Source organism: Triticum dicoccoides, chromosome 3A, assembly GCF_002162155.2.
Source record: "Triticum dicoccoides isolate Atlit2015 ecotype Zavitan chromosome 3A, WEW_v2.0, whole genome shotgun sequence".
Taxonomy (NCBI): domain Eukaryota; kingdom Viridiplantae; phylum Streptophyta; class Magnoliopsida; order Poales; family Poaceae; genus Triticum; species Triticum dicoccoides.
In genome coordinates, this window is record NC_041384.1 from 700,200,260 (window position 1) to 700,213,737 (window position 13,478).

Consider the following 13,478-nt stretch of genomic DNA (forward strand, 5'->3'; position numbering starts at 1 on the left):
TGAAGTCCAGGGTGAGACCTTCCTCCCCGGACAGATCTTCGTCTTTGATGGCTTCGCACTGCGGGCCAATTCACTTGGCCATCTGGAGCAGATCGAAAGTTATGCCCCTAGCCGTCAGGTCAGATTTGGAAGTTTAAACTACACGGCTGACATCCACGGGGACTTGATCTTCGACGGATTCGAGCCACTGCCGAGCGCGCCACACTGTCACGACAAGCATGATCTAGCTCTGCCGCCGAACAGTGCCTTGGAGGCCGCACCCACATCGGCTTCGATCCTTAATTCGGAGCCAACTGCACCGACCAAGGATGGTGGTTGGACGCCGCCTCGGGGGCTGCGATCCCAACGGCGATCGACCCGAACACCAGCCCCGCACTCCGCGAGACTCGTGGCTCCAAGGAGCCGGACTCCTCTCCGGACTCCGAACCATTCGCGCCCCTGCCGATCGAATCCGATTGGGCGCCGATCATGGAGTTTACTGCCCCGGACATCTTTCAGCACTTGCCCTTCGGCGATATTATGAAATAACTAAAGTCTCTCTCTTTATCAGGAGAGCCCTAGCCGGACTACAGTCAGCGAGGTTGGGATACGAACGATGAAGAAATTCAAAGCCCACCCACCACCCACTTTGTAGCCACTGTCGACGATTTAACCGACATGCTGGACTTCGACTCCGAAGACATCGACGGTATGGACGCCGATGAAGGAGACGATGAAGAACCAGCGCCTATTGGGCCCTGGAACGCCACCTCGTCATATGACATATACATGGTGGACACCCCAAAAGAAGGAGATGGCGATGGAACAGCGGAGGATGACCCCTCCAAGAAACATCCTAAGCGCCTGCGTCAGCGGCGCCGCTCAAAATCCCGCCAAAACAAATATGGTGATTCTAGCACGGGAGATAATAATACTTCGGAGAGTGCCGAAGAAAACCCCCTCCAGCAAGATTTAGCACAGGAGGATGGAGAAGCCAGCCCTCATGAGAGAGCGGCAGACAGAGAGGTCGAGGACGACAATTATATGCCTCCCTCCAAAGACAAGGCAAGCCTCGACGACGACGAATTCGTCGTGCCAGAGGATCCCGTCGAGCAAGAGCGTTTTCAACGCAGGCTTATGGCCACGGCAAGAAGCCTCAAGAAAAAACAGCAACAGCTTAGAGCTGATCAAGATTTGCTAGTCGACAGATGGACTGAAGTCCTTGCGGCCGAAGAGCATAAACTTGAACGCCCCTCCAAGATACCCAATGGGCAAGTTGCTACCCCGATTAGAGGAGGAAGCACCTGATACGGCAGACCGGCCACCTTGTGGCCGCGACAGAGAGGCCTCTCGGCCCCCCACTCAAGCCGCACCCCGTACCAAGGCACGGGAAAATGCGCCGGACCTGCAAGATATGTTGAAGGCCAAGGCAAGGAAAACAAGATCGATCTATGGATCGCGTGGGCTCCCCATGACTCGAGACGGTAACCATCACGCCGGCCACAAATTCGGCAGGGCCGAACACAGTAGACAAAGCTCATTGGACCTACATCGTGATATAGCCCAGTACAGAGGCGCCGCACACCCACTATGCTTCACAGACGAAATAATGGATCACCAAATCCCCGAGGGTTTCAAAGCCATAAACACCGAATCATATGATGCACAACAGATCCTGCGGTATGGATCGAGGATTATCTCCTTCATATCCACATGGCCCGCGGCAATGATTTCCACTCCATCAAATACCTCCCACTCAAGCTTAAAGGACCAGCTCCGCATTGGCTTAACAGCTTGCCAACAGGATCAATCAGTTGTTGGGAGGACCTGGAAGCCGCATTCCTCGACAATTTCCAGGGCACTTATGTGCGACCCCTAGACACCGATGATCTAAGTCACGTAATTCAGCAGCCAGATGAATCGGCCAGGCAATTTTGGACACGGTTCCTAACAAAGAAAAATCAAATAGTCGACTGTCCGGACGCAGAGGCCCTAGCAGCCTTCACGCACAATATCCATGACGAGTGGCTTTCCCGGCACCTTGGACAGGAAAAGCCAAAATCTATGGCAGCCCTCACGACACTTATGAACCGCTTTTGCGCGGGAGAAGACAACTGGCTTGCTCGTAGCAACAATATGACCAAGAACCCTGGTAATTCGGATACCAGGGACAATAGTGGCAGGTCGCGTCACAATAAACAGAAGCGCCGCATTAACGGCGACAATGGTGAGGATACGGCAGTTAATGCCGGATTCAGAGGCTCTAAATCCGGTCAGCGGAAAAATCCATTCAAAAGGAATCCTAGGGGCCCGTCCAGTTTGGACCGTATACTCGACCGCTTGTGCCAGATACATGGCACCCCCGAAAAGCCGGCCAATCACACCAACAGGGATTGTTGGGTGTTCAAATAGGTAGGCAAGTTAAATGCTGAAAATACTGACAAGGGGCTGCATAGGGATGACGACAAAGAACCCCGACCGCCGAACAACAGTGGACAGAAGGGTTTCCCCCCACAACTGCGGACGGTGAACATTATATACGCAACCCACGTCCCCAAGAGGGAGCGGAAGCGCGCGTTAAGGAACGTATATGCGGTAGAGCCAGTCACCCCAAAGTTCAACCCATGGTCCTCCTGCCCGATCACCTTTGATCGAAGGGACCATCCCACTAGCATCCGTCATGGCGGATTCACCGCATTGGTTCTAGACCCAATTATTGACGAGTTTCATCTCACTAGAGTCCTTATGGATGGCGGCAGCAGCTTGAACCTACTTTACCAGGATACAGTGCGGAAAATGGGCATAGATCCCTCGAGGATTAAGCCCACCAAAACGACCTTTAAAGGCGTAATACCAGGTGTAGAGGCCAACTGTTCATGCTCAGTCACACTTGAAGTGGTCTTCGGATCTCCAGATAATTTCCGAAGCAAGGAGTTAATCTTTGACATAGTCCCATTCCGCAGCGGCTATCACGCACTGCTCGGGCGAACCGCATTCGCCAAGGTCAATGTGGTACCGCACTACGCATACCTTAAGCTCAAGATGCCAGGCCCTCGAGGAGTAAATACGGTCAATGGAAACACCGAACGCTCCCTCCGAACGGAGGAGCACACGGCGGCCCTTGCAGTGGAAGTACAAAGCAGCCTCTCCAAGCGCGCCCGGAGTAACCTACAACAAGACCGCCTGGCATGTTCTGAGCAGGCGTAGCAATGCGGCCCCAACCCCAGCCCTCGCAAAAATGCGACACCAGTGCTTCGCGTACATAACTACGCTCTAGAAATACCATGGGTACACGGTAAGGGGCACCATCACGGCACACCCGAAAACACGGCTTAAACCGCACCAGGGGCCGCCGATTTTCTAATTTTCTCTTACTTTCAGGACTCCATTCTTCGGAACGCCTATTTGGCAGTTCAATTGCCACAGAAACGATGCAAGAACCAGGGAAGCAGACAAGCCACGCCGCATTACGGAACCCCCAGGTGGTCTCTATCACGAGCAGTATACCTGTCTCGCATAACATTTCGCAGCCTGCATGCCCCTGGAACGGACATGTTAAATAGTCCAACTTTTTGCTTATTGCATTCTTTGTATCGTTCTGCTTTGATCGCAACCCTTTTTAATAAACAATGCATAGCTTTTGTCTATTTTTGCATTACTCTTTTTTTATATAAATATATGTTCCTTAACAACATGTTGCACCCGTACACTTTGGTATGGCCAAAATACGCCAGGGGCTTTAGTACCCCTCAATATGGTGTGAGAAGTCCGAACACTTTAACAAGTGTGGCACCTCGAACTTATAGCTTTATATGCATCGGCTCCGAATCATGTCTTGGGTCAATAGTTGGGTTTGCCCGGCTCCTATGTTTTGGTGCCTTACGTTCCACTATATCGGCTAAGGTAGCACTAGGAGAACCACTGTGATTGTGCCCCAGTTGAGCTGGGTCGAGCACCTCAGTGGAGAAAGCTAAAACGGACTGTCATGATGAAGCGAGAGTTGGTACTGTTCGAGATGTTTTTCGAGTCCCTAAAGACTTATGCCGCTTAGAGCGAGGAGTCGGCTCTGTCCGGCCAAGGCGTGGATAGAGCCCCGACCTCGGTCTTACGAATACTAGGGGCTTCGCCGAAATTTAAAATTATAGAATTCTATGGCTAAGTGAGAGTGTTCGCGCATTATAGTCCGATTGCCTTGTTCATTGTGCTGAGCGTCTCCCTCGATGGACCCAAACATGGGAAAAAGAGCGCTCAGGTTTATCCCCGAACACCCCAGCACTAGCGGCACGGGGGCAGAAGCCGACGACTCGCCATCTCTCAGAATTGATAAACAACCGCATAGAAGGTAATATTTTAAATTCCAACAGCATTGCTTAGCGCATATGAACAAGTTTTCCGCGCACGGGACAAAAACGAGCGAGTTTTACTCAAAAATGACATCCCTGGAACATTCATCCGCCATAAGGCGGGCACCCTTCAGAACATCCTTATAATAATTCTCGGGCTTGCGATGCTCCTTCCCCGGCGGTGGCCCGTCCTTCACAAGCTTCTCAGCATCCAGCTTGCCCCAGTGCACCTTAGATGGGGCAAGGGCCCTACGGGCACCTTCAATGCAGACGGAGCGCTTGATGACTTCGAGCCTTGGACAGGCCTCCACCAGCCGCCGCACCAGCCCGACATAGCTCCCAGGCAGAGCCTCTCCAGGCCACAGCCGGACTATGAGGCCCTTCATGGCCTGTTCGGCCGCCTTGTGGAGCTCGACCAGTTGCTTCAGCTGGTCGCTCAGGGGCACGGGGTGCCTGGCCTCAGCATACTGAGACCAGAACACCTTCTCTGTCGAGCTGCCCTCCTTGGCTCGATAGAATGCGGCGGCATCGGACACGCTCCGGGGAAGATCTGCGAATGCTCCTGGAGAGCTCTGGATTCGGGTAAGTAACAAGTAACTCACGCTTATGTGTTTGCTTTGCATAAAGAATGCCTTACCCGCCGCTATCTTATTCACCTCATCCAACTATTCGAGAGTCTTCTGGGATTCGGCCTTGGCAGACTTGGCATTTTCAATAGCCGCCGCGAGCTCGGACGCTCGCGTCTTTGAGTCAAGCTCCAAACTCTCATGTTTTTTCATGAGAACCTGGAGCTCTTGCTGCCCCTTGCCAACCCGGGCCTCATACTTTTCCCGCTCGGTGCGCTCCGCGGCCGCCCTCTTCTCGGCCTTGAGCAGCGCTTGCTTAAGGGTCGCCACCTCAGACGTGGCCCCTACAATAGCCACGATAATCCTATCATTTATTTGCAATCGCACCTTTTTATATATATATTTAGACAAGGTATTTCTTACCTTCCTTTTCCTCGAGCTACTTCTTGGCACGCCCGAGTTCTTGCTCGGACTGCTCGAGCTTCTGCTTCAGCGTGTCCATTTCCGCAGTCAGTGCGGCAGACGCCGGCAGAGAAGCCTGCATACGCATATTGACTCCTTTTTGTTAGACTCCTGCGAATTTTATTTGATCCTCTATTCGGCTTTTCTTCCCGAACGCCAAACAGAGCATCAGGGGCTACTGTCTATGCGGTAATATTATTTGCACATTCTTTACTTACCTCAAAGCCTGTTAAAAGGCTAGTACAACCTTCAGTCAGTCCGCTTTTGGCGGACTGAACCTTCTGGACCACCGCACTCATAATAGTGCGGTGCTCCTCGTCTATGGAGGCGCCTTCGAGCACCTCCAACAGATTGTCCGGCGCCCCCGGTTGGATGGGGGTCACCGGCACGGTGGGCTTGCTCCTCTTGGTAGGAGGTCGCTCGCTGGACTCTGGAACCTTTGAAGGTTCCGGAGCGGTGTCCGGCCTTGAGCCAGACTTGGAGCCCCGAGGGGTTTTATCCCCTTCACTCCTGGAATCCGGGAGGTCGCCTTGCGGCGCCTCCAGGAACACCTCCTCCTGGCTTGGAACCTATTGGGCCAACACTTTGGCGTCGTCCATAGGGCGGGGGGAGGTAGCCACCGAAAGTGAATTCACATCTGACGAGTCCAGCGAACCGCTCGACGACGCGTCAAGCCGGTCGTCCATAGGGCGGTGGGCTGCATAATCATATTCGACATAAGGGAAAGCTGTGCAATAAAGGAATACTATGAATTACTGTAGTATCCGGATACTTACGATTTCACCAGGGGCTTGGCCCTGGGCGGCCACTCCTCTCCGCCGTCGTCAGCGTCCGTGGAGTAGTCCGGAGGAAGGGTTTTCCCCTTCTTGGACCCTTCGGCCTCCCCAGTGAGGGCGCCTTCCTTTTCTTCTCTCCCCCCGCTGGAGGGGAGAGGTCTCTTCTTCTTCCTCCTCGTCTTCACGGGAGGAATGCGCCTCGGAGCCGCCGGATGATGAACCCGACACCACCTGACGCCGGCACTTTTTCGAGTCCCCATGGCCTTCTTCGTGGCCTTCTTCTCCGGCACCACATAGGGTGCCGGAACCAGCAGCTTCGCCAAGCGAGCATCGGCTGGGTCTTCGGGCAAAGGAACCGGACAGTCAATCTGTCCGGACTTCGCCTTCCAACTCTGCCAAAGGTAAGGGAGCTTAGATCCCACATAGAGTAAAACTATGGAAAACTAATACCTTGTAAAAGGTACAAACAACTTACCGCGCTAGCGTGAGGCTGCGCGCTGAATCCGTGATCCTCGGTAGCGGATGCGGGAGCCTCGACGCCCTCGAAAAGCACCTTCCAGACATCTTCGTACGTCGTGTCGAAGAGCCTGCTCAGAGTTTGGTGCTGCGTCGGTTGAACTCCCACAGATTAAAAGCCCGTTGTTGACACGGGAGGATCCGGCGGATGAGCATAACCTGGACTACATTGACAAGCCTGAGCTGCTTGTCCACCAGGGTTTGGATGCATGTTTGCAGTCTAGTCACCTCTCCTTTGTTGCCCCATGACAGGCCCGTCTCTTTCCAGGACATGAGCCATGTTGGGGGTCCAGACCGGAACTCGGGGGCTGCGACCCACTCAGGGTTGCACGGCTCGGTGATGTAAAACCACCCCGATTGCCACCCCTTTAGGGTTTCCACAAAGGAGCCCTCGAGCCATAAGACGTTGGGCATCTTGCACACCATGGCGCCTCCGCACTCCGCCTAGTTGCCGCGCACCACCTTCGGCCTGACATTGAAAGTCTTGATCCATAGGCCGAAATGGGGGCGGATGCAGAGGAAAGCCTCGCACACGACGATAAATGCCGAGATATTGAGGATGAAGTTTGGGGCCAGATCATGGAAATCCAAGCCGTAGTAGAACATGAGTCCCCGGACGAATGGGTGGATAGGAAAGCCCAGTCCGCGGAGGAAGTGGGGAAGGAACACTACCCTCTCATGGGGCCCTGGGGTGGGGAGGAGCTGCCCCTTTTCGGGAAGCCGGTACGTGATGTCGTTGGATAGGTATCCGGCCTTCCTCAGTCTTTTGATGTGACCCTCCATGACAGAGGAGACCATCCACTTGCCTCCCACTCCGGACATGGCTGGAGAAGGCTGAGGTGGGGAGTGTGGACTTGGGCGCTGGAGCTCTAGTGCGCGAGAATGGATAGGCAAAGGAGGAAGAAGGCATAGGTGAAAAGGTGGATCCTTATCCCCTTATATGGGTGGACGCAACTACGTGTCCCCACCAGCCTGGTAAAACTCGCTTATCTCCAATCGCCATAATCAATGGCACGGTTGGGTTACCCACGCCCGTATTGATGAGAATCCCGGAATAAGGGGACACGATCTCTGCTTTAACAAGACGTGCCAAGGAAACCGCCTCGCATAACACGCTGAGGTGGGGTAGTAAAACGACTCGGATAAAGGCTTGACCATGGTGCGATGTCACACTACGGAATACATCAACAGATTAGATTTGTGTAAATATTATTCTCTCTATGGCAATATGTGGAAACTTATTTTGCAGAGCCGGACACTATCTTTGTGTTGAAAATCTTCTATGAAGTACTTGGAGGAGGAACCCGCCTTTCAATGTCGAAGACAATCTGCGCGCCGGACTCGTCGTCATTGAAGCCTGGTTCAGGGGCTACTGAGGGAGTCCTGGATTAGGGGGTGTCCGGATGGCTGGACTATACCTTCAGCTGGACTCCTGGACTATGAAGATACAAGATTGAAGACTTCGTCCCGTGTCCGAAAGGGACTTCCCTTGGCGTGGAAGGCAAGCTTGGCGATACGGATATGCAAATCTCCTACCATTGTAACAGACTTTGTGTAACCCTAACCCTCTCCGGTGTCTATATAAACCGGAGGGTTTTAGTCCGTAGGACAAGATACACAACAAGAATCATACCATAGGCTAGCTTCTAGGGTTTAGCCTCTCTGATCTCGTGGTAGATCCACTCTTGTACTACCCATATCATCAATATTAATCAAGCAGGACGTAGAGTTTTACCTCCACCAAGAGGGCCCGAACCTGGGTAAAACTTCGTGTCCCTTACCTCCTGTTACCATCCGGCCTAAACGCATAGTTCGGGACCCCCTACCCGAGATCCGCCGGTTTTGACACCGACAATGTGGACTACCTTTTTGAAGACAACACAATGGATGATTTTGCTCATCATCGAAAAATGGATGGAACCCATGGTAGGACAACTTCTGAAGATGATCCTGAATAAGAATTACTAAGAAGGCAGCCCATAGTAAAATGGCACAAAGACGGGTGCAAGCTGGGAACAAAATGCAAATGCTGGGAATGTTCCAACCATCATATCTGCCTGAGATTCAGATCTGGTTGGTAACGGGATATTTCAGACGTCATTTCTATAAAAGAAAGTTTGCAACACAAACCGACGAGATGACGTTGCGAGATTCTCGGGAAATGAACTACGATGGCAAGATCCAAAACATGAGCTGGTTCTGCTACACACATGTGAACACATTGTCCAAGACAAACATGACCACGTAGAAGTCTTACAATAAAACACTACCGAGTTCTGGTTAGGATCCATCATCAAGGATTTCGAAGTCTTTACACAAGTCCATGGATTAGATCCCAAGCATAGACTTCTTTTCCTTGAACAAGTCAATCATTGGCTTGGTGTGCTAGGGATTCATATAGAATGAAGGTTGCAAGTCTCCAGACCACAGAATACTCCGCACATATGCATGACTGACTTGGGATGATTCCAGAGGAAGCGAAACAAACTTTCTCAAGTTCACAGCGGCAACTTGCATCATGTGCACGTGAATTAGAGGAAGTCACTTCTTCCATCAAACATAAACTTCATGAGCTAGCATGAAGAAAATGCTTTCAAAAGTTTCCAACACTAACTTAGATGTTCAACATGAATCATGGACACAATGAAAATGTTGTCAATGGGCTCAACAACAAACCATCTAGGCTTCCTGTTGGGGATATTACTACTGGGCATAAACCGGCCTATCTGGGCCGGATTAACTTCATCAGTAGTTAAGCATGTTAAAGCCCATGAAGATAGATGAGGGCTCAAGACCCATAATCGGTTGAGAGCCTGTAGCCATAAACCGGCATCAGTATGTAACTTGTATTGTAAGTTAGGAATAAGTAGAGACCAAACCGGACACATCTATGAGCCGGTGTTGGGACTCTGTAAACCAACGGGCGTCACCCATGTATATAAGGGGATGACCAGGCGGCGGTTCAAGGACAACAGACGACAACTCGAGACATAGGCGAAGCTTATTTGCTCCTTAGTCATCGAAACACCCATCAATTCCATCGCAACTAGACGTAGGCTTTTACCTTCATCGAAGGGGCCGAACTAGTATAAACTCTCTTGCGTCCTTGTGTCTGCTTTAACCCCTTCAAGATAACCCGTCGCGATGGCTCCACGACTAAGTCCTTTCTCTAGGACATCTGCCGTGACAAAACCACCGTGGGGCTATCGCACGATGGTTTCCGGTTCTTGGAGGACCACTTTGAAGGACTCAAGGGCTACGCTGTAGGCCGGATGACTAAGAGTCGTCACGGCAAGCTCTACATCGACGACGCATGCTGGGGCCTCGAGGCCGGCTCAATTGAGTACGGGTACCGGGTCCCCTTTGGTAGTATTCACATTTTCATTGGCAAGATCAGTGAACCGGGCCCTGAGCCGGACATCTGCACCGACCTCGTCGAGACGGCTCAGCGTGCGCGATCCGCTCGCGTTAAACCGGCCATGAAGCATGCGTTCATGGGAGTGATCCATGGAGGAAGTTATGAGGACGGATCAGACCTTCGCGGGGCGACTGCCGTTTGTTCTGGTGACGATTCTTTGACCGGAGAAACCGAATCTCTTTATCAGCTACAAGATGGCCGGATTGAGAGCTGTTCCGATGGCGACAGTATTCCGGACCCCTCTGATCTGCCTAACCGGGTTGGAATATTCATGACCGGAACACAAGCAGCGCTTCATTCTTCGACAGCCGCGGCAATGATCTCTGGTTCAGCAGCGGCGACGGCTGCCGGGGCAGGAGGCCCTGTGCGCCCGCCGGCTCAGGTTCTATCAAAACTATTTGATGCGTTGGCTGTGCTTATGGCGGAAGTTAATCCGCTGGATCAGGACGTTCACAACACGGACATTGCAAAGGTAAAGGAACAAATCACCCAGACCAAGACGGATCTGGCAGCTGAGGATACCAGGATGATCGCAGAGCGGGCCGCTTTAGACGCACAGGCTTACAGGCTTATGTTGGACCAGAGCGCGTCGCATGAAGTCATGAGGAGGAAGCACCGATCCCGCTTACCTCCGGTTTTCGAGGCCAGAGACCTTTTCAACACTCCAGGACCAAGAGCCAGCAATCCGCTGGAGGGGAACCGGGCAGAAGCCCCTGGGACCGGTGCACCGGTTTAGCCCCGTCAGATGGACCCGCCTCGTCAAAATACCATTATACCTCAGGATGCTTTAACACCTCCAGGTCACTACTCCAACCCAATGAACAATCTTGTTGCCGCTGCTGCACGATTGGAGGCCATTCCAATTAAAGGTGGCTCGCCGCATGCAGTAGAGACGCGACGGGTCAAGGAACTTCTGAGGACAGCTTTGGCCCAACAGGAAGCGTACTCGTACAGCCGCGACCGGATCCACTCGACCCCCCATCCAAGCCAGAGCTATAGCAGACATATGGATGAACCAGAAGTGTCGAGTAATAAACGACGTGGAGCACCCCGTGGCAACAACCCGACGGGTGGTGCTGATGATGCTCAGGAAGTGGTGAACCGGGCCCTAGCGCGCAGGGAGGCCGAGTTAGCCGCACAACATCAGGGTCGGCAGCTCACACCGGTTCGTCCAACCATCTCGATCGAACCTGGTGTGACTTCTAGTTCTTTGGGGGTGCCTTGCCTTATCCCCGCTTTACGCAATGTGCGCCTGCCCAAGGATTTCAAAGGCCCACGCAAGGTACCAAATTATACGGCGGATCAACCTCCAGAGACATGGGTAGAGAGCTATGAGATGGCCATGGAGATGCTTGATGTGGATGACACGGCGTGTGCGAAATACTTCACCATGATGCTTGAAGGAACGACCCGTACTTGGAAAGCTTGCCAGCTAATTCTATCAGTTCATGGGCCCAATTACGAGCCCGGTTTATCAGCAATTTCAAGGATACCTGTAAACAGCCTATGTCGATAGTGGACTTAGCTGCATGCGTCCAGGAGGAAGGAGAATCAACGACTCATTGGGTGCGCCGGGTTTCACAAGTGTTGCACTCCTCAGACCGCATCAACGCCTACACCGCAGTATTAACCCTAGAAGGCAACTACCGGTTTGGGCCCCTGAAGTTGAAATTAGGACGGATGAAGCATCATTGCACCGACATGGGGACTCTCATGGCCGCTTTGGTGAAATATGCTGATTCTGATAGTACCAAGGATCCCGAATCTGATGATGACAAGACAGGGAAAGGGAAGAAGAACAGCAGCTCCAAAGGTCAGCAGCATCACTAGGTAGGCAATGGCGGAGGAGGCAAGCGTAAAGCGGATGGTAACATGGATTTTGTGGCTAATACCAATGCACAGGACAATGGCCAGTGGCGCAAGGGTAGGCCGAAAAATCGTAGTGGAGCACCCAACCCTAACCCAAACCGCCTGAACTATCTGCTAAGTCAGCCCTATCTAGGACATGGGACGAAGGAGGAGCCAGCAAACCACCTTTGGAAGGATTGCTTTATTATGCAGGAGTTCAAGAATTCTAATAATTTCCGGTATGATCACGGATCTGGTGGTGGCTTAGGGTCCGGGCCGAGTTACAGTGGAGGAAGTTCCAGTTCAGGATTTAATGGTAATCCGGGCGGACATAATAGTCAAAATAGTCAGAACAACCAGGGTGGTTACAACCAACAGCAGCAACAGTCAGGTTACCAGAGCAACCCAAAGTAGTTGAGTAGTGGGCAGTACCATGTCTTTACCACTAGCTTGGACAAGCGAGACCGGAAGGTTCAGAGACGGGCAGTCAACTCTGTTGAACCGGCCACACCTCGTTATCTACGTTGGTCCGAACAGCCAATCATATGGAGCTGAGAGGATCACCCACCCCAGGTCGATAATCCGGGTCAGTTGGCTCTGGTGGTGGCGCCTCAGGTGGGAGGTTATAAGTTCACCAAGTTGCTCATGGATGGAGGAAGCAACATTAACATCCTGTACTATGAGACCTTCCGTCGTATGGGACTAACAGATAAGAATCTCAAACCGTCTAATACAGTATTCCACGGTGTAGTGCCTGGCAGATCAGCATATCCGGTTGGTAAGATAGCTCTCGAAGTGGTCTTTGGGGATGATCATGACTGCAGGTCGGAGACATTGACGTTTGAAGTGGTGAAAATCCAAAGTCCATATCATGCCCTGTTTCGGCGACCGGCATACGCCAAGTTTATGGCTCGGCCCTGTTATGTGTATTTGCAGCTCAAGATGTCGGGTCACAAGGGGACAATAACGGTTCACGGAAGCCGCAAAATCACTTTGGAATGCGAGGAAGGAGATGCGGCTTATGCAGAGTCGGTTTGTGCCACCAAGGAGTTGAAGTACTATAAAGACAATTTTAATCCGGCGGACATGACTCTGTTGAAGAAGCCAACTACGGAACATGATCCGGCCCTGAAGTGCAAATCGAGCAGAAACTAAGGTTGTTGACTTCGTACCTGGCGATTCGTCCAAGCAGTTCAGCATCAGTGCCAACTTGGATCCGAAATAGGAAAGCGCGCTCATCGAGTTCATCCGTGAGAATCGGGACATTTTTGCATGGAAGCCCTCTGATATGCCAGGTGTACCGAGGCAACTCGCTGAGCACACTCTTAATGTGGATCCTAAATACAAACTGGTGAAACAGTTCCTCCGCCAATTTAATGAAGAAAGATGCAAGGCGATTGGAGAAGAGGTAGCCAGGCTCTTAGCAGCTGGTTTTATTGTTGAAGTTTTTCACCCTGAGTGGCTTGCCAATCCGGTGCTAGTCCTTAAGAAAAATGGCACCTGGCACATGTGTGTGGATTACACAGATCTTAATAAGGCTTGTCCAGCAGATCCTTTTGCCCTCCCCCGT